Here is a 19,223-nt window from a genome sequence, read left to right on the forward strand (position 1 = left end):
CGTTTAGTCGTCTCACTTCGGAGCTCTTCACTGTGAATACTCACATTATTAAAACATGAAATATGAATTAACTGCCTGAGGGGATGATGAGGTGGTGGATGGTGTGATGTGTTCATGGACCTGGATGTGAACTCACAACAATGATTCAACTTGATGGAGACTATATAAACACATGGTTCAGTTTCTAGATGTTAATCAGGGCTGAATTAATGAAATATGATAACTATTCTTCTCTTAACAGTATGTTCTTCAGTATGTTCTTCAAAAGACTAAAGTGGTGCCACATCCTCAAAGCTGAGGATGTTGAATTGTTCAAACCATTATTTTTAAAACGGGGGAATTGGTAGCCTAGGCCTATGTTGTTATGGGGTTGAACAAAACTGGGGGACATGATAAAATATGGCTATTTCATAAATAATTGTTATATTTTTTCAGATTTTTGTTTTGTTTGGGTTAAAGGGATAGTTCAACATTTTGGCAAATTGGCCCATTGCCATAATCCCTATAGTCATAGCAGTAGGTCCGTTACCTTTAATTGTCGGTGCAAGCTATTTTTAGAACGGCGGAGCAGAGCCGTGAGCTGCTCAGAGCTACGCTACGGAGGCTCATGGGATTTCTTGGTTTCCCTCATCAAACTCATCAAATACACAATCCAACAACTCCACAACGCTCTGGTGGACAAGTTGTGACCTGCACATTCACCACGCTATGAGATAATAACACAACGTTACCAGACAGAGTTGTTTTAGAGGGAAATACAGAGACTGCTTGATGAAAAACTGTCCCTGAAGGCAACGTGCATCAGCGGTTTTGCATGAATCTTTGCAAGAAGAGTTAGTCTAGTTTGGGATTCCTAAGGTTGTTTCTTGCTTTGGATCGTATCCATGGTGATAGCGGGATAGCTGCAGCCATGTTAGCGTAACACTTTACGAAGGCCCTACTATGTTTTGCTAATGCTGTAAGAAACATTGCCAGTTTAGCATCAAACTTTATTCTTTTAGACTTTTCTCTTTTCTAGAATAAATCAACCTCATGTTTTGACTCTATTTTTTTTTTATCACTTCTTGTCTTAGAACTAATGAAGTTAGCATGCTAACAGGCTAATCTCTACAATTTATGATACTGAGTCAGCTTTTTCTGATGTTTGCCGGGGTGTAGCATTACCTCAACTTACAAACTGCGAAGGAGTATTAGGGCCAGCCAAAAAAACCGGGCGATAAAAAAAAAAAAAAGAGTCAGGCAAAAAAAATTGGGATTTTTTTTTTTTTTTGCCAGATTTTTAATTTTTATTTTTTTGCCGGATTTTTTTTTTTTTTTCCAGATTTTTTTTTTTTGCCTGGCTTTTTTCTTATTTATTTTTTTTGCCGGTTTTTTATTTTTTCTTCGTTTGACTTTTTATTTTATTTTTATGACTGGCCCTAATACTCCTTCATAAACAAACAGCTGCTGCTAATTGAGGTTTTACCTGCAGTGTGATTGGGTGGTTGATTTAAATATAGACCCAATCAATTAACCAATCAATCAACTGTTGGAGCCATAACATGCTTTAGCCTGGAAATGTGAATGATTTGTGCGACACGTGTATACTACGTTGCTCCACACTGAGCGGCAGCAGCAGACACAGATTAGCACCATTGTTGTCGTCTTTGACATTATCCCAGATAATCCTCCACCTTCCTGAGGTTTATTACTGCTCAGTGTCCAACACACACACTGAGAGCTGACATAAGTGTGTAATGGAAATTAGACTAGATTCCTTTTTTTTATTGACATGACATTGGTTGCAATCCCATTGGTGCAGAAAATAGTACAACAAAGAATAAGTAGTAATAGATTTAAAACTCTAAAAATAAATAAATAGCCATTTTGTAACCATTTCACAGCTCATCATATTGAAAGATGTTGGTATTTTTGTTCTTTTTGGTGCAAACTACTGAGAAAGGATAGATGAAGATTTTTGATTATTTTTGTCATATCTTTATTATCTTTTATTGTCATTATTATTAGCTCTTTATTATTAGCTCTATTAGGGCACCCACTTTTTCCACTTTTTTTCTCGTTATCAATAAATTCACAATATTATCTATGATTTCGACTGTATCTAACTGTGTTTACATAGTAAATGGTTATTTCTAATTATATTATTTAAAATTTATTTAGTTTTTGCTAATATTTTATCTTCCAAAATGTTTAATTTACACCAAAACAATATGTTAAAAACCAACATGACAGCAAACCAGATTATCAGCAAACAAATCAGTGATAAAAAAAAACCCACAGTTTGACACTGTAGCTATTGGATTAAAACTAAATGTTGTACCTGTTGATCTACTTGGTTTTATTTTTCAGTCTGTTTAAGCACTTTGATTTGTACAAATGTGTTATAAAGCTTGATTGAGACTCAGCTCTCTCTTGTTTCAGCTTAACTCTGTTTTTAGTGTTTTGTTTGTTTTTATTCTGTTTTATGCTTCTTCTTTTTTAAATGTTTTTCTTTATGTAAAGCACATTGAGTTGCCTTGGTATGAAATGCGCTATATAAATAAAGATGCCTTGCCTTTATTATTTTCTTAATTCATATTTTTAATATTTATAGGCTATTTGACAGTACATAGAGATAAATAAAAAACAGACAAACACAAATAACAAAACACAAGCAGACCAAACCACACAACATTACACAAAGAGGGGGAATATGATTTTTTTTCTCTATTTATTCATATTGATTTTATTTATTTAGTGTTATTTCCCCTGTATAGTATATCAGACCTGCCCTGCCCCAGCGGGGGCTGATGGGGCTAATGTGTCCCACCTTGGGATGCCCCTGTTGCCCATCAGACCGTGGGTAACAGCCGGTGAGAAAGAACAGCCCCCTCCCTCCCTCCCTCCCCTCGGACAGCGCCCCCTGCCGGGACACCCGCCCCAGTATTTACCCCTCCCGTGACGTCACGGGGGCCAGTTTCCCAGGATTGCTGCGGGAGTCGGAGGCTGCAGGGCGGGGAGAGTGCGGCCCAGACACCGATCATCTGGACTGGAGACTCCCGGCGCGGCGTGCGGACGTGCACCTTTTATTTTTTATTTTTTATTTTTTATAATCTATCAGGGATATTATATATTTTTTTCTAAAGGAAAAGAAGACACCGTTTCCCAGAAAGCACCTTGCGGAGTCTCCGGGAGCTTCCTTCCACTCAAGACGAGGTAGGTACAGTCACACCACCGGCTTCATGCACCGCACCGGGGGGAAAGAGGCGTAGCACGCCGGGGATGGTGGCTCTCAGCCCGGCCGCAGCTCGCAGCAAACACCGGTGGTAGCAGCGGTAGCAGCGTCCCAGCGGGGCCGGGGTTAGCAGCCCGCAGCCCGGGGAGGCTGGCAGCCACACGCCGCGGAGCTCCGGAGCTACACGTCAACACGGATAAATCCCTCACACGGCTGGGATTATTATTCACCCAGTCCACTCCAGACTCCTGCACCACCACCACCATAATTACCCCCTCACTCACCGGTGGAAACCTCGGTGGTTTTATTAACATCACCTCCTCGATCCGCCGGAGCTTTGTCTGCAGCAGGAGCAGAAGGAGGAGGAGGTGGAGGCTTCGTCCAAACCTCCGCCTCAGTTAAAAAGCTGTAAATGAGATTAACCTCCAGAATAATAGGTATTATTGTGAATAAGCAGCTTCCTAGCTCTCTTTAATAATAAGCCACATTTCCTCCCCGAAGCTGCAACTTTTCTCCTCCTCATGCACTGAGCCGGCTGGCTGCACAGGGCCAGGGCAGCAGGAGGAGGAGGAGGAGGATGAGCCGGCAAACTGGGACAAAAAGTTGGATTATGGAGGTATGGTGGTGCTGCTGTGGGGTTTATATAACAAGCCGAATAACAGATGAGTGTCTGCGGGATTAGAAAAAAGTGATGAGTCATGGTTCGGAGTGTGTTTTAGCGTCTGACAAACGATGTGATGTTAGAATCTGCAGCGGAGTGAAGGCGGCTCTCTCTTTGCAGCAGCAGCAGCGGAGGCTACATGAGCATGTAGCCGAGCCTCGGTGCAGCAGAGGCGGATTAAAGACCGAGACAGGGCCGCTGCAGCTGCGTGGAGGGGGCGGACATGATGATGATGATGATGATGGGATATGATGGTGGAGATGTTGTAGTGTGGTTGTTATTGTGCAGCAGATTTCACAATAATATGAGCACGGCTGCGGCCTGGCCTGCACACACACACACACACACATTCATGCATGCACACACACTAACACACACACTCCTGCTGAGCCTGGGAAGAAGAATCAATGGACATGCTTTGCATAAGAAAAAAATAAAAATAGAAGCAGCAGCAGCAGAGAGAGAGAGAGAGAGAGGAGGGTGGAGGGTTTGGTCTTTGTGATGATGTTTCAGCCATGATGGTTGAACATGAAAATGATGATGATGGTGACACACTGTGCACTCTGCTGCTGCTGCTGTGTTGTTGTGTTGTGTTGTTGCAGGATTATATAAGAGCTCTTTCTCTCTCTCATTGTGTGTTTGTGTTCTGAGCTGGAGCTGAAATCTCTGTCGGCTCATGACGCTGCTTTTTAGTTTTAGTTTGTATTCCTTTTTTTTTTTTTTTAATCCCTCTTGTTGTTTCTGGTGAGATCTGTAACACCTGTGGTATTGATGATGATGATGATGATCCATGGCTTGATGCTCTGGGCCTCTTCAACCAGAGCAGAGCAGAGCAGGACTTTGACTTTTGCTTCATCTTTTTATGACACAATTAAAACACACACTCATGCACATTTGGAGTTGTTGGATTGTGTATTTGATGAGTTTGATGCGGGAAACCAAGAAATCCCATGAGCCTCCGTAGCGTAGCTCTGAGCAGCTCGCGGCTCTGCTCCGCCGTTCTAAAAACAGCTTGCACTGACAATTCTCCTCCCATGATGCTCTGGGCCTCTTCAACCAGAGCAGATGAAGGACTTTGACTTTTGCTTCATCTTTTTATGACACAATTAAAACACACACTCATGCACTTAGCCTACACTCGTATGTATGACACAACAGGAAACGTTGCTGTTCTCGGTGCGTTCAGGAACTTCAGGGATCAAAGTCCTCTCCAGGAAATGATCCTCGATCATTATTGGATTAGTATAGTTGGATGTTGAGCTTTTCTTTTTCTTTTTTTTTGTTCCTGGGAAGCTGCTGCTGCTGCTGATGTGGATGTGGATGTCGGTGGTGGTGATTCGTGATGCGTTCAGGCTCCAGCAGCAGCTCAGCCTCTCAGTGTCTCATTGAGGATCAGCTGTTTATGTGCGTCTTGATCCGGTTAAATGATCCCTGTTAACACGAGCAGGCTGAGGAGACGAGTCCAGTTCACAGCAGGAGGCCTCAACACACACACAGAGTCACGTCCTGCCTGTAAACAGCTCCTGTTGTGTTGTGTTTAAAGGGATAGTTCACCCAAAATTCAAATTTCACTCATTATCTACTCACCCTCATGTCGACTAAGAGCTGTGAGAAGTTTCAGAGTCCTCCGTGGCTTCTCTGAGTTACGGGGGGGGGGGTCCGTGCAACAGTATTTGTCCATATAGGCCTACACTGCAAAAACTCAAGTATCTTACCAAGAATATTTGTCTTATTTCTAGTCAAAAATGTCATTTCTAGTCAAAACAAATCTCATTATACTTAAAATAAGACTCATCACATTAAAAAGTAGCTTGTTTTTAGACACGTTTTACTTCTTTCAAGCAGATTTTCTCTTAAAATAAGTAGAAAAATCTGATAGTGGAGCTATTCGAGTTTTTCTTCCTTATTACAAGCACAAAAAACTTGCTTTCACTGGCAGATTTTTAGGTGATGAGTCTTATTTTAAGTGAAAAGAGTTTAGTTTTGACTAGAAATGAGACATTTTGACAAGAAATAAGACAAATATTCTTGGAAAGATTTTGAGTTTTTGCAGTGTAATGGTTGTCAATGGATACCAACTTTCTTCGTCCAAAAAGACACACCAAAAAACATCCAAATACCTCCATACTGCTCGTCTGTAATGTCCCTCTTGTATTGAAGCCCCGACATGAGAAATAGTTCCGAAAAAAATAAAAAAAGTCTATATTTTAAGCTTGTTTGTAGCTGAAGCTCCCAGTGTCTCAGTTCACTGCTCTTCCTGTGTCGGCGGAACAATTTCTCATGTCGGGGCTTCAATACAAGAGGGACATTACAGACGAGCAGCATGGAGGTATTTGGATGTTTTTTGGTGTGTCTTTTTGTTACGAAGACAGTTGGTATCCATTGACAACCATTATATGGACAAATACTGCTGCACGGACCCCCCCGTAACTCAGAGAAGGAACGGAGGACTCTGAAAATTCTCACAGCTCTTAGTCGACATGAGGGTGAGTAGATGATAATGAGTGAAATTTGAATTTTGGGTGAACTATCCCTTTAATGGAGGCTCGGAGGAGGAAGCAGCTGCTGCAGAAGGAAAAAGAGTGAAACTATAAGGAAGTCCAGTCCAAGTCCAGGAATCTCCAGGAAGGAGGTTGTTAGAGGAGGAACAGGAGCTGAAGTGATGTTAGGCTACCTCCTGTTGTTCAGGTTGTTGCAGCTCAGAGAGAAACCTGAACATTTATATGAATAAACTTTATTGACAGGGACAGATGTTCAGGTACAGACAGGATTTCTTTCCTCTGTTTAAACAGAATCGTTTCTATCAGATCTTTGCAGACGGAGGATTGTAGATTTTCCTGATGAGCTGTCGTCGTCGTCACGGACGTTAAAACACAAACAGGGTGGAGATGTGTCGCTGTGTGTGAAGATGAATAGAAAATATGAAGGTTTCACTTCAGTTCAGTTTCAACCTGAGCAGCAGAATCTGATCAGTGTGATACAGAGTTAACGTTGTTGTGATTTCTCCTGGAGAAGTTTGATTTTCACTGGCCTAGAGTGCTGCTGAGAACATAACACATGTTGTGGCACACAGTTGAGTTTTCACCCGACTGTGTTGTGATGACATTCTGGTTGAATGTGCAACTCATCCATCCATCTATCTATCTATCTATCTATCTATCTATCTATCTATCTATCTATCTATCTATCTATCTATCTATCTATCTATCTATCTATCTATCTATCTATCTATCCATCTATCCATCTATCCATCTATCCATCTATCCATCTATCCATCCATCCATCCATCCATCCATCCATCCATCCATCCTGTTAACCTGTTGGTGGGTTGGCAGTGTGTTAAACGTAGGGTTGGAGATACTGGAGAAATATTTCTATCAGGCCACGTTTTGAAAACACACAAGTCAAAAGTCCAAGTCCCTTCCCTCAGGAACACACAACGCTTGTTCAGCGTTGGGTGTTCACATCAAGGTGAAGCCGTGAAGGTGTCGCCCTCGCGGTGTGACGCAGCTTTCCGTGATACTGTGGCGTGTCACTGTGCAGCATCGCTAGCATAGCATCCAGCTCTTTTTAATGGCTTATTCACGTGAAAGAAAACACCTTATAAACCAATAAACCAATCAGCATCCAGCTCAGAGCGACATCACCACCTACCAGACTGGAGTGTGGTACATTGGGTTACTCTTTTCCGCATTGTAACCATAGACTGTAAAAAGAATTGACGTAGCATCCGTGACGTCACCCATTGGTTTTGGGGAGTCGTTTTTGTGACTCCAATATGGCGGCCTGGACAGCGCCATGTTGGATTGGCCGGCCGAGAACCCGCCCACTGGCCTCGAAGCAGCTGTCCACGGAGCTGCTCGGACCTGTCACTCAACGTTTTCGCGCCCTAATTGGCCAGAGTTTTAACCTAATAACATTAAAACGGTAGAGTTTAAAAACATTCCCCCCCCTCAGAGTGTGTGCGGGGGTAGAAACTATCGATTGAGACCAAAAAACGTGCTGACACCAGGCTTTTAACATGTTTATTGAGGATGTAAAGTCGGCGATTTTAACATGGGGGTCTATGGGGAATGCTCCCTTCTGACACCAGCCCCCAGAGGAAGCCGAGGGGATTGCAGTTTGTTGAACGCGGAAGTGACTTCACTTCTCAGACCGACAACTGCCCCCTTGATTGTAACCTGTTGAAGACTCGCGCACACAAGCGGTACGAGCAGAGGAGGGAGAGAGAGACGGCAGCTTGATTGACACATCACCATCCAATTAAAGCAGATATCAGTGGAATGTTTTTGTTAATATAAGTCTTAAATAGTTCTATCTTCCGACAGCAATCACTTACATAGAGTGTTTGGTCTGAAACACGGGTCAGTCAGTCACTCTGCTCTGCTGTAAGCCGAGGAGAAAACTTTCCTTGTATCCTACAACCTTTATCCAATGAGGAGAGAGAACGGCATGAAGGGGCAGTCCTCTCTGTGTGTGCAGCCAAGGGATGCGCGTGAATGTGGTGACGTAGGGACGAGGGCGGGGACTGCTAACTCCATCTGCTGACAGGAAGTTATAAAAACCACCGGATCACTTACTTCTGCTTTAATTAATCGGTTGCCAACAGTTTTGTAAAAAAAATGCTCCAGAATAAGTTTCTCCAACCCTCCTGCTTTAATCTAGAGCCCTGACCGTAACCGTATCATCATCATCATCATCAGCTCTGAGCTCCTGAACCACCGTCGTCATTCACTCTCTCCTCGTTCCTGTTGCTGCTGTTGCTGCTGCTGCATCAGTGGACCCCCCCCCCCCCCCCCCCCCCCCATCCCTCCACTCGTCAGCCTTTGTAATTAGTGGAATGTGAGCGGTGAATTAGTGACGGCTGACTGAGCCCAGACCTCGGCCTCCTGATGGAGAGTGTCCACTTACAGCAGAGAGAGGCTGAGAGGGGTTTCCTGCTCCCTGGGGCAGGGGGGGGGGGGTTAGAGGGGGGAGGGGGGGTAAAACATCCTGAAGGAGTCGACTCTGTTGTGTTTTGGTTCACACACACTAACACACACTAACACACACACTTCACGTCAGATTACAAGACAACGAGGAGCGTAAACAGAAAGCCACGTGGAGCGGAGCCACTGAAAACAAACATCATCATCGTCATCATCGTCTCTGCTCTGAAACATCTGGATATCACATGACCACATCTGTGTCTTTGTACCCAGAATCCTTTGTGTTTCCTGCTCTCAGCTCAGATTTCCTCCTTCTCCTCCTCCGGCCTGCAGACATCGAGTCACTGAGGTTTCACTGATTGTTTCTGTTTGAGTTTTATTTTGAAAGTCACTTCAGGTGAATCGATCGTTTTAAAGGGATAGTTCAACATTTTGGCAAATTGGCCCATTGCCATAATCCCTATAGTCATAGCAGTAGGTTTGTTACCTTTATTTGTCGGTGCAAGATATTTTTAGAACGGCGGAGCAGAGCCGTGAGCTGCTCAGAGCTACGCTACGGAGGCTCATTATGGGATTTCTTGGTTTCCGTCATCAAACTCATCAAATACACAACCCAACAACTCCACAACGCTCTGGTGGACAAGTTGTGACCTGCACATTCACCACGCTATGAGATAATAACACAACGTTACCAGACAGAGTTGTTTTAGAGGTAAATTCATGTTCAGACAGTTTTTCATCAACAGTCTCTGCATTTCCCTCTAAAACAACTCTGTCTGGTAACGTTGTGTTATTATCTCCTAGCGTGGTGAATGTGCAGGTCACAACTTGTCCACCAGAGCATTGTGGAGTTGTTGGATTGTGTATTTGATGAGTTTGATGAGGGAAACCAAGAAATCCCATAATGAGCCTCCGTAGCGTAGCTCTGAGCAGCTCATGGCTCTGCTCCGCCGTTCTAAAAATAGCTTGCACCGACAATTAAAGGTAACGAACCTACTGCTATGACTATAGGGATTATGGCAATGGGCCAATTTGCCAAAATGTTGAACTTTCCCTTTAACAGAGTGAATTTTGGTCTGTAAAATGAAGGATCTGGACACTAGGACCAGAGGAGGGTTAGAGACACAGAGGAGGAAAACAGATTGAAAGCAGAGGAAACAGTGAAGAGTGAAGTGACCACATCTAAGGAGGAGTGTGTTGTGTGTGTGTATGATGTATTATTTTTAGCAGCAGCCGTTGTCGTTGTGTTTTCATGCTTCGGCCTCTCTGCAGCTGTGAGAGTCGAGTCGCCTCACTTCACGTCACGTCAACATGCAAATGAGCCCAACCCCGTCGTTATATCATTATGGTGGCGACAGGCTGGGGTAACCGTAGCAACAAGGGAAGGGAAGGGAAAGGAGCAGCATGCATCAGATAGATCACATGTCATTGACCTTTGTAACACACAAGCTCAAGGCCTCGGGTGGCGGTGCAGCGCCGTCGGAGGAGGAGGAGGAGGAGGAGGAGGAGGAGGAGGAGGAGGAGGAGGAGGTGTCTGATTAGAGACGAGACAATGACAGAGTGAAGTTTCCTCCTTCGCTTCAGGCTTCGTCCTCTCTGCACACTTCACTGCTCCGGTGTACTGTAGGAGTTTCCTCTATTCATTATTAGGTTTTTCTCTGTGTGGTGGTGTGTCGCTCTACACGGACTTTGACCTGCGAGTTAATCCCGCTCCGTGCAGCAGCAGCACTTCAATATTCAACATTTAAATGACACAGGAATTCTTGTTGCACTGGTTTACAGCTTCAGACCTTTGGACTTCACACTGCTGCTGCTGCTGCTGCCTTCTTAGTCTGACCGAGGGTGGAGGCTCAAACTGTGTTGTTCTGGATAAAAGTCTCAGTTAGATGAGCCAAGTTTCTGCTTTAAAAGCCCCGTAGATGTTTATATTAAAGGCAAAGCTCCATACAGTATAAAGGTAGATGTTTGTGTTAAAGCTCCATACAGTATAAAGGTAGATGTTTGTGTTAAAGCTCCATACAGTATAAAGGTAGATGTTTGTGTTAAAGCTCCATACAGTATAAAGGTAGATGTTTGTGTTAAAGCTCCATACAGTATAAAGGTAGATGTTTGTGTTAAAGCTCCATACAGTATAAAGGTAGATGTCCATGTGTAGTGTGATTATAAAGCAGCTCTAGGTTCTATATTAATACTGTGAAAGTATCAAAGCCTCAGTCCACTAAGAAATGCACACAGCCTGTATTCAGAAACTGAGCCTTAAAACCAGCCGTCAGGACTTCCTGTCACTTTGTGATGTCACAACTAAGCCCCGCCCCCTCACTACCTGAAAAACACCATCAAACATTTGTTTTCTCTGAGTGTTTTATTCTGAAATCTTCATATCTATGAGACTTTTTTCTTATTCTAATTAACTAATCAATTAATCGACTTGTCATTTAACATCATAGTTCTGCTTTAATGATCAATCGTCACTATTTAAAACGTTTGTGATCTGGCTCTGAACTCTGTTGTTGTCTCCACTGGACGTTTGGCTGCTGGGAGACCTGTTATGTAACTCATAGCTCATCAGAAACAGGTTTTCAGGTTAATTTTGCTTTGCTTCATGCACAAACACAAACACATTTACACACAGTGTTTGTGTTTATTTCCCAGGATGCCTCTGGATAACAGTGTTGATTCAGCTCTGTCCTCTCTGTGTGTCTGTCCTCTGTCGGACACTTCCTCTCTTTCTTCTCCGAGGCGTCTGCGTATCGTCATCCATCCGTCTGTCTGTCAGGCCTCAGAGATAGAGAGAGATAACCAATCAGCTGAGAGGAGGAGGAGGACGATGGATCATGAGAAAACCAGAGTTGTTTTAAGTGTTGGCAGGAAACAGACGTTTAAACTTTGCAAAGTCTGGTTGAGTTTTTTCCTCGTTATCTCTCAAACCTCGACATGTCGTCATCACTTGAGAAACAATTAGTCGGCATGTCCCTTTATAATCTATGTGACCTTTAAAGAGGCATGTTTGTCTGATGCTCCTCAGTTAGCGTCAGTTAGCTTCAGGCCGAGGTCGTTCACTTCGTTGTTGTCAATAAAGATTGGATGCAGTTTTTTAGCTTCATGTTTGTTTCCTGGTTCACAGATTAATCCTCATCTGTCTCTGTTGAATCTGTTAAACTATGACTGATTAGCTCGCTGGCTAATGAGAGAAGCTTCATCAACAGTATCACAGTGGACAGAGAAGGATCAGAGCTATTGATTAGTTTGATTATCCATCAGTCTGTTGGTCTTTATCAGTCGTTTAGTTGTTTTGCCAATGAAATGGTGTCTTTATACATCTTGTTTTGTCCAATGAAGAGTTCAAAAACCACGCTATGAGATAATAACACAACGTTACCAGACAGAGTTGTTTTAGAGGGAAATGCAGAGACTGTTGATGAAAAACTGCCCCCGACGGGAACGCGTATCAGTGGTTTTGCATGAATTTCCCTCTAAAACAACTCTGTCTGGTAACGTTGTGTTATTATCTCATAGCGTGGTGAATGTGCAGCTCACAACTTGTCCACCAGAGCGTTGTGGAGTTGTTGGATTGTGTATTTGATGAGTTTGAAGTAGCGTAGCTCTGAGCAGCTCACGGCTCTGCTTCCCCGTTCTCAAAATAGCTTGCACCGACAATTAAAGGTAACTCCTAAGGGCGTTTTCACACCTGAAAGTCTGAACCGAGATTTTACATTGTAAAACATTTGGTCCGGTTGGTTTTGGTTTCACACTGCAAATGGAATAACAGATTTTACAAGACAAACCTACTGGACGCGTCATCTCCCTCTGTACTTCCGCGGCTCATTTTGTTTTGGTTACGCTGCGTTGTTAGGCCGGCTGGCTTCTGACGTTACTTCCTGTTTACAGAAAATGAATCGAGCGAGCCACCATTTTCCTGTTGTAATACTTTTCCTCGTCCTCGGCTCATTTTGTCACATGCAACGTCTCTGATATTGTTTTGTTTACGCTGCTAGGCTAGTTTGGTTTTGCTGAGACTTCCTGTAGCGTAAATCAAGAGCAGAAGAAGGGGAAAAAAAGTCCTTTCATTGATACGAAGGTCCGAACTGTACAAAAAGTTGTTTTCACACTGCAAATGGTACAAACCTTGGTACGTTTGGTCCGGACCGAGACCACCTCTTTTGGTCGGACCAAATTTTGGTCCGCGGCACCTTTGACACCTGGAATTTAGGTTCGGATCAAACTGAAAAGTCCGAAAGTTTGGACCAAACGAGATAGGTGTGAAAGCACCCTAAGACTATAGGGATTATGGCAATGGGCCAATTTGCCAAAATGTTGAACTTTCCCTTTAACAGAGTGAATTTTGGTCTGTAAAATGAAGGATCTGGACTCTAGGACCAGTTCTTCTGCAGCTTCTGTCGTTGTTCCCAATGGGAACGTCTCTTTAAGGCCTCGGGACGTTCCCTGTTCCCACCAATGGAAGACGTGTGACCGACTCTTAACTCCTGTTAGTTCAAGGTGAAAGGTGACGAGAGGAGAAGTCTTAATGACCTCCTCATTCCTCTCTGACTGAGTCATGTGATCTGACACTCTCCTCTTGAAGTGTGTGTGTGTGTGTGTGTGTGTGTGTGTGTGTGTGTGTGTGTGTGTGTGTGTGTGTGTGTGTGTGTGTGTGTGTGTGTGTGTGTGTGTGTGTGTGTGTGTGTGTGTGTGTGTGTGTGTGTGTGTGTGTGTTTCAGCAGCTTACGAGCCGTTTTATTGGCGTTAGACTTCGACTGGAGGAGGATGATCCTCGTCAATCTTTAAACTGTGTCACAGGGAGTTTGTAAAAGATCAGCACTAAAAAAAAAAAGCAAATCCTGCTGAAGTCATCGGAAAGCGAAGCTGCACGGGAGACGAGAGTGATCGCAGACGGAGAGGACGAAGTGTGTCCATGCGTCCAGGAAACACACACACATATATACGTATATAAACTGTTAATGCTTAAACACTTGGCCTGAAGTCGGTTTAACAAGAGCTGAGAGGAGTGTGTGTCTCCATCTGTCTGAGAGGTTTAAATGTATAATTTACACACAGTCTCAATCATGACTGACATTAATCAATATTTAAACAGGACTGATTGGACTGATTGAATGATTTACTGGACACGGAACGGGGAAATCCAGTGAGTTACTGGACATAGAAAGGTCCATTTTTACAAACAAGTAAGGGATAATGTATAGTTCGGAGGTTGTTATGGAGAAATAAACCCCGACAGGTTGTATGGAACCCCGACGCGAAGCGGAGGGGTTTCATTCAACATGAAGGGGTTTATTTCTCCATAACAACCGACCAACTGTACATTATCCCGCTTATTACACGGTTTACGAGTGAAATAATTAATTTGAAACATAATGTTGATCAAAATGCGACTTTCATCGATTTAAAATTGCATTTAGCGAATCTGCAAGACCGGTCACTTCCGCTGTTTTGCCGAGCCTCCTCCCGTTCGTGCATTTGAAGCCTTTGATAATCAATCAGTGGATCGATGGATTACCATACACGTGTTAAGATGTGTGTATTGTGTGTAGTCGTATCTGTCATAAACAAGAGATTAACTTTACTGTTTACGGGGTGCGTTTGTGTCGCGGAGCCGCGGTGCCAGCTGCACCGAGAGGAGAGGAGAGCTGTGACACCGGGTCAGAGGCTCTGATCAGCAGATTTGGTTTCCAGCAGCGATGTGAAGGAGCCTCCACTCTCCTTGTAACAAGTTATCAGTCATTTATCTAACATCACTATTAGTCCGACGCTGTTTAATGACGGTAAAAATGAAACACAAGGTAAATATCCTGCATAGTTTCTCTTTTCTGTGCTGCGCTGATCAGAGCGACGTCCCTAGCAACGGTCTGTTATACATGACGACGGTCCGTTATACAGAAATAACAGACCGCAGAACGCAGCGCTGGACCAATCAGAGAGCAGCATTCAATAGAGCCGTGTAATAATATGATATAATGAAGGGCTGCAACCAACGATTATTATAATTATTGATTAATCTGTCAATTATTTAGTTCATTTTACTGACCAATCAGTGTTTCTCAAACCACCAGACGTCGTCCTCAAATGTCTTGTTTTGTCCACAAACCAAAGAGAGACTCAGTTTACTGTCATAAAGGAACAAAGAAACCAGAAATATTCACATTTAAGAAGCTGGAATCAGAGAATTTTGCCTTTTTTTCTTTAAAAAACTACTCAAACTGATTATTAGATTATAAAAAAAGTTGACGATTCATTTAATAATTGATTATTGTACGATTAATCTATAATGTTGTCTATATTACATGTGTTGTCTTCTTTTATTTATAATGGACCTGAGTCCGTAATAAAGACTATCTATCTATCTATCTATCTATCTATCTATCTATCTATCTATCTATCTATCTATCTATCTATCTATCTATCTATCTATCTATCTATCTATTAGGGGTGGGCGATATGACGATATTAGATCGTGAAGGATTAGAGCATGTAGACGATCTGCCAAAGTGCAGAGATCGTAGGATCGTCTCTAGGGCACATTCTATAAATTGCAGTTCTATGCTGATGCACTGACGCACCAGACGTAGCCTATTACATCGTCAACCTGAACGACCAATCATAGCGAATTACGGGCAGTGACGCGCTTTCTAATCCGCCTCCTTGTTTGTGTGTGTAGCGGTAGCCGCATGGTGAGCCATGGCTGAAAGCCAAAGCAGGAGTCGGTTGTTTTTTGTTTTTTTTTAAACAGCGTTTCACTATCTGTCATCTCTGCCAGTCAGCCCCTCCACCTGCCGTCTCTCTCGCGTGCGGGCGCACCGCACGTACTGTACACACACAGACACACACACAGGGACGCATGGATAGGTCGCTCTTGGCCGCTAATAAATGGTAAATGCGCTATATCGCGCTAATTGTACAGTGTTCAAATTACCGCGAACCCCCCCCCCCCACCCCCACCGGATAGTCCGCCTAACGACCCCCCCCCCCCTTTTTATCAGAGTATGTTTACTTGCACATGTTGGCAAAACTGCAGCTATTTAAATGGGCTCTATGTACAGCTCCACTATACTTCCTGAATTTCTGAAAGGCAGCTCCCAAACTGATGAATCCAGGTGTGTCTGGCCATTGTGACTACTCAGACACACCTGGATTAATCAGTTTGTCCAATAATGTAAGACAGGAAATAAAGGAGCAACCTTAAATTCAGGAAGTAGTGGAACTGTGCATAGAGTCCATTAAAATCTGTTCAGAAAGGCTCTTTGACCTAAATTGTCTGTTTTTCAATTTTTGATTTAAGATCGTGATAAAATCGAGATCGTTATTTTATTTTTTTAAAATCGTGATATGATATTTTTGCCATATCGCCCACCCCTACTATCTATCTATCTATCTATCTATCTATCTATCTATCTATCTATCTATCTATCTATCTATCTATCTATCTATCTATCTATCTATTCGATTAATTGTTGCAGCTCAAATATAGGCCTAATAAAATAACTGTACAATCTATCAATATAATATTGATTATGTCTGGAATCAAACCATCGACCCCTTTGATTGGTGGACAACAGTGGACGACAAAGCAGCAAAATGTGATCTTGGTCTTTTGTCTATTGAATTTAACACAAAGACGAGACAAGAAGAGGTTTGACGTTTATTATTTTCTCTTTTGAGAAGCTTAAAGATGAACTTAAATAATTAATCAATAATCAAAGTGGTTATTATTGACGTGTGGACGGTTTCATTGAGGCAGGAGTTAAGTTGAGAGCCGGGGTGAGGCCCTTTAATAGGTGGAGGAGATTAAGCATTATGTCAGTGAAGGAAGTGCTGACTGACGGATAAAGTGTGTGTGTTGGGTGTGTGTGTGTGTGTGTGTGTGTGTGTGTGTGTGTGTTGGGTGTGCCAGGGTAGTTTCTGCCTCAGTGAAAGGACTCACCTGCTCAGGTAACACACACACACACACACACCCTGAGCTGTGGTGGGTGTGGCGCCGCAGAGCAACAAAGAATGCTGGGAAACATTCATGACACAACACAAGAGAGAGGAGTTCAGACGAGTGTGTGTGTGTGTGTGTGTGTGTGTGTGTGTTCGTGTGTGTGTGTGTGTGATAATCAGAAGTGTATCGGGCTGTGATGACATCAATAACTATCAATAGTTGAAGAAAAAGAAAAGAAAACCATCTCTGTGTAGTTTTCCATCTCCTCTCTAACAGCCGGTCGGTGTCAGCCAATCAGAAGAGAGGAGGCCTCACTGAGCCTCTCTTCTGATTGGCTGACTGTTTTTTTTTTTTTTTTTATGAATGATCCGATAAAAACAGAGCAGATTTCAGAATAAAACACTCAGAGAAACCAAATCCTGCAGAGTTGTTGTTGGATGGATGGATGGTGGGTCCAGGTGGTGAGAGGGGGCGGGGCTTAGTTGTGACATCACAAAGTGACAGGAAGTCCTAACGGCTGGTTTTAAGGCTCAGTTTGATTGTCCAAATATGTTTTTATTTCACAGCTGCAACTATTGATTATTCTTCATTATTGATGAAGCTTCTGCTCTTGATTAGAGATTATTTATTAATCTATGAAATGGTAGAAAATTACGACGGAGTATTAGGGCCACATTGAGAAAAAACAACAACACAGACTTCGAGAATAAAGTCATAAATTTACGAGAATAAAGTCGTAAATTTACGACTTTATTCTCGAAGTTTGTGATTTTTTTTATTTGTCAATGTGGCCCTAATACTCCGTTGTAGAAAATAGTGAAACATTGATTCATATCATTTCCTACAGCTCGATGTCAAACCAGCAGGACAAAACCCAAACAGATGGGTTTAGTTTAAAAAGTTTAAAAACATGTTTTATCGAAGAAGAATAGAAATAAAACCAAAGAAAAGACATATTTGATAATCAGATTAGTTGCTGATTAATATTCTATAGAAGGTCTGATTGATTAATTGTTGTAGTTTCATTTGTCCATTCGTCCATATTTGGTAAAATGTTATAAAACTCCAACCTACTCATCTTTGTGAACATACTATAAACTCATGCATTACATTTAATGGACATGTTGTCGTGTTTCCTCCATCAAACTGACGAGTCGACAGGAAGTGAAGCTTTAATGACACGAGGTCATCACTTTATGTTTTAGATGTGAGGAGGAGGAGGAGGAGGAGGAGGAGGAGGAAGCATGAGGCTCGTTAACAGAATATAGAGTCGTTATGACAGCCTGTGTAAAGATAAACCAACATGTCGGCCACTGGCTGTGCAAAGGTCAGAGGAGGAGGAGGAGGAAGATGTTTGTCTCAGATCCGACTCAGGTTCATTTTGACGTAAATGTTAATTTTCATTAGTGACATTTATTATATCTTTTGACGGTAAAGTGCAAATTTTTAACTCGATAAATTCACCAAAAATCTTTTTAAACTGTTTTATTATTATGATATTGATTCTTCACTAGTGGAACTCGTCGTCTGACTCGTTCTCATGGACACAAATATATACACTATCTGCAACGCTTTGACAGAACCTCCTCAAACATTCACCAGGACTCGAGGACAAACTGATTAGATTCTGGGGGGTTAAAGGTCAAAGGTCAGACTAAACTCAACAAACAAACCTCAGATTCGACCTTGTGAACACATGTTAACGTTTCGATAACTCTTTGAGGGAGTCCCTTTATGTATTTGGTCCAAATGTCCACTGTGACAGGACAGAGCAGCTGTCACTTTGGTAGGGCCCTATGATTTCCACGATCACAGAATTGGCGAATTAAAATGGAATCTATTTTTAACGCGAAATCGCAAAATTTGACTGAAATTCTGTTTTCGTGTGGAAGAGGAACGTAGAGGGAAGCAAATCTGGGGGACACCACCCAGTGCAATGAGCAGCTACCATCCAAAAGCCATGCTTATTTTTTAAACCAATATAATTTATTTTACGGGAACCAATTTAAAGGTCCAGTGTGTAATATTTGTCAAGGTTTATTGGCAAAATCCCATTTAATTTATTTATTTGTATAAGTGTATAATCGCTATAGAATAAAATCTGTTTGGTTTTCGTCACTTTATAATTATTCCTTTATATAGCAAGGGTCTTACTTAGAGAGTGTCGCCATCTTGCGCCGCCATGTTTGTACGGAATGGAAAATCCAGCCAACCAGAGAGCACGTTTCAAGAGTTTCACGTTCATTAATAAACAATAGAATTATTTAATAGATAAATAATAGAATCGGATGTCACTGTTTTTCCCCTCATTTTACACACTGGACCTTTAAAGCTCATAAGCGTTCATATTTTGTTGGTACCTGAAGTATTTATAGTGCAGTGTCATGTTGCATCATGCAGGATTTGCTCATAAGGAGGAAAAGTGTTGTTTGTTTGTTACCTCAATACATTTAAAGTAATTTTTAGGTTTAATTTGTGTACATT

At 42.4% G+C, this 19,223-nt stretch overlaps 1 protein-coding gene across 4 annotated transcripts in view; it reads left to right on the plus strand.

The window, feature by feature from the left end:
- Positions 1-2,979: 2,979 nt before the first annotated feature.
- LOC311007683 (unconventional myosin-VI-like) overlaps positions 2,980-19,223 on the plus strand; it is a 127,185-nt gene continuing 110,941 nt past the window's right edge. For 3 of the 4 annotated variants that reach the window (XM_084000949.1, XM_084000951.1, XM_084000952.1), the window contains exon 1: positions 2,980-3,195. The gene's annotated coding sequence lies outside the window, so the exon portion shown is untranslated. Of the gene's footprint in view, positions 3,200-19,223 lie in introns of all 4 variants that reach the window. The other variant, XM_084000950.1, reaches the window with a different exon arrangement.

This window comes from Trachurus trachurus (assembly GCF_905171665.1).
Source record: "Trachurus trachurus genome assembly, chromosome: 24".
NCBI classification, from domain to species: domain Eukaryota; kingdom Metazoa; phylum Chordata; class Actinopteri; order Carangiformes; family Carangidae; genus Trachurus; species Trachurus trachurus.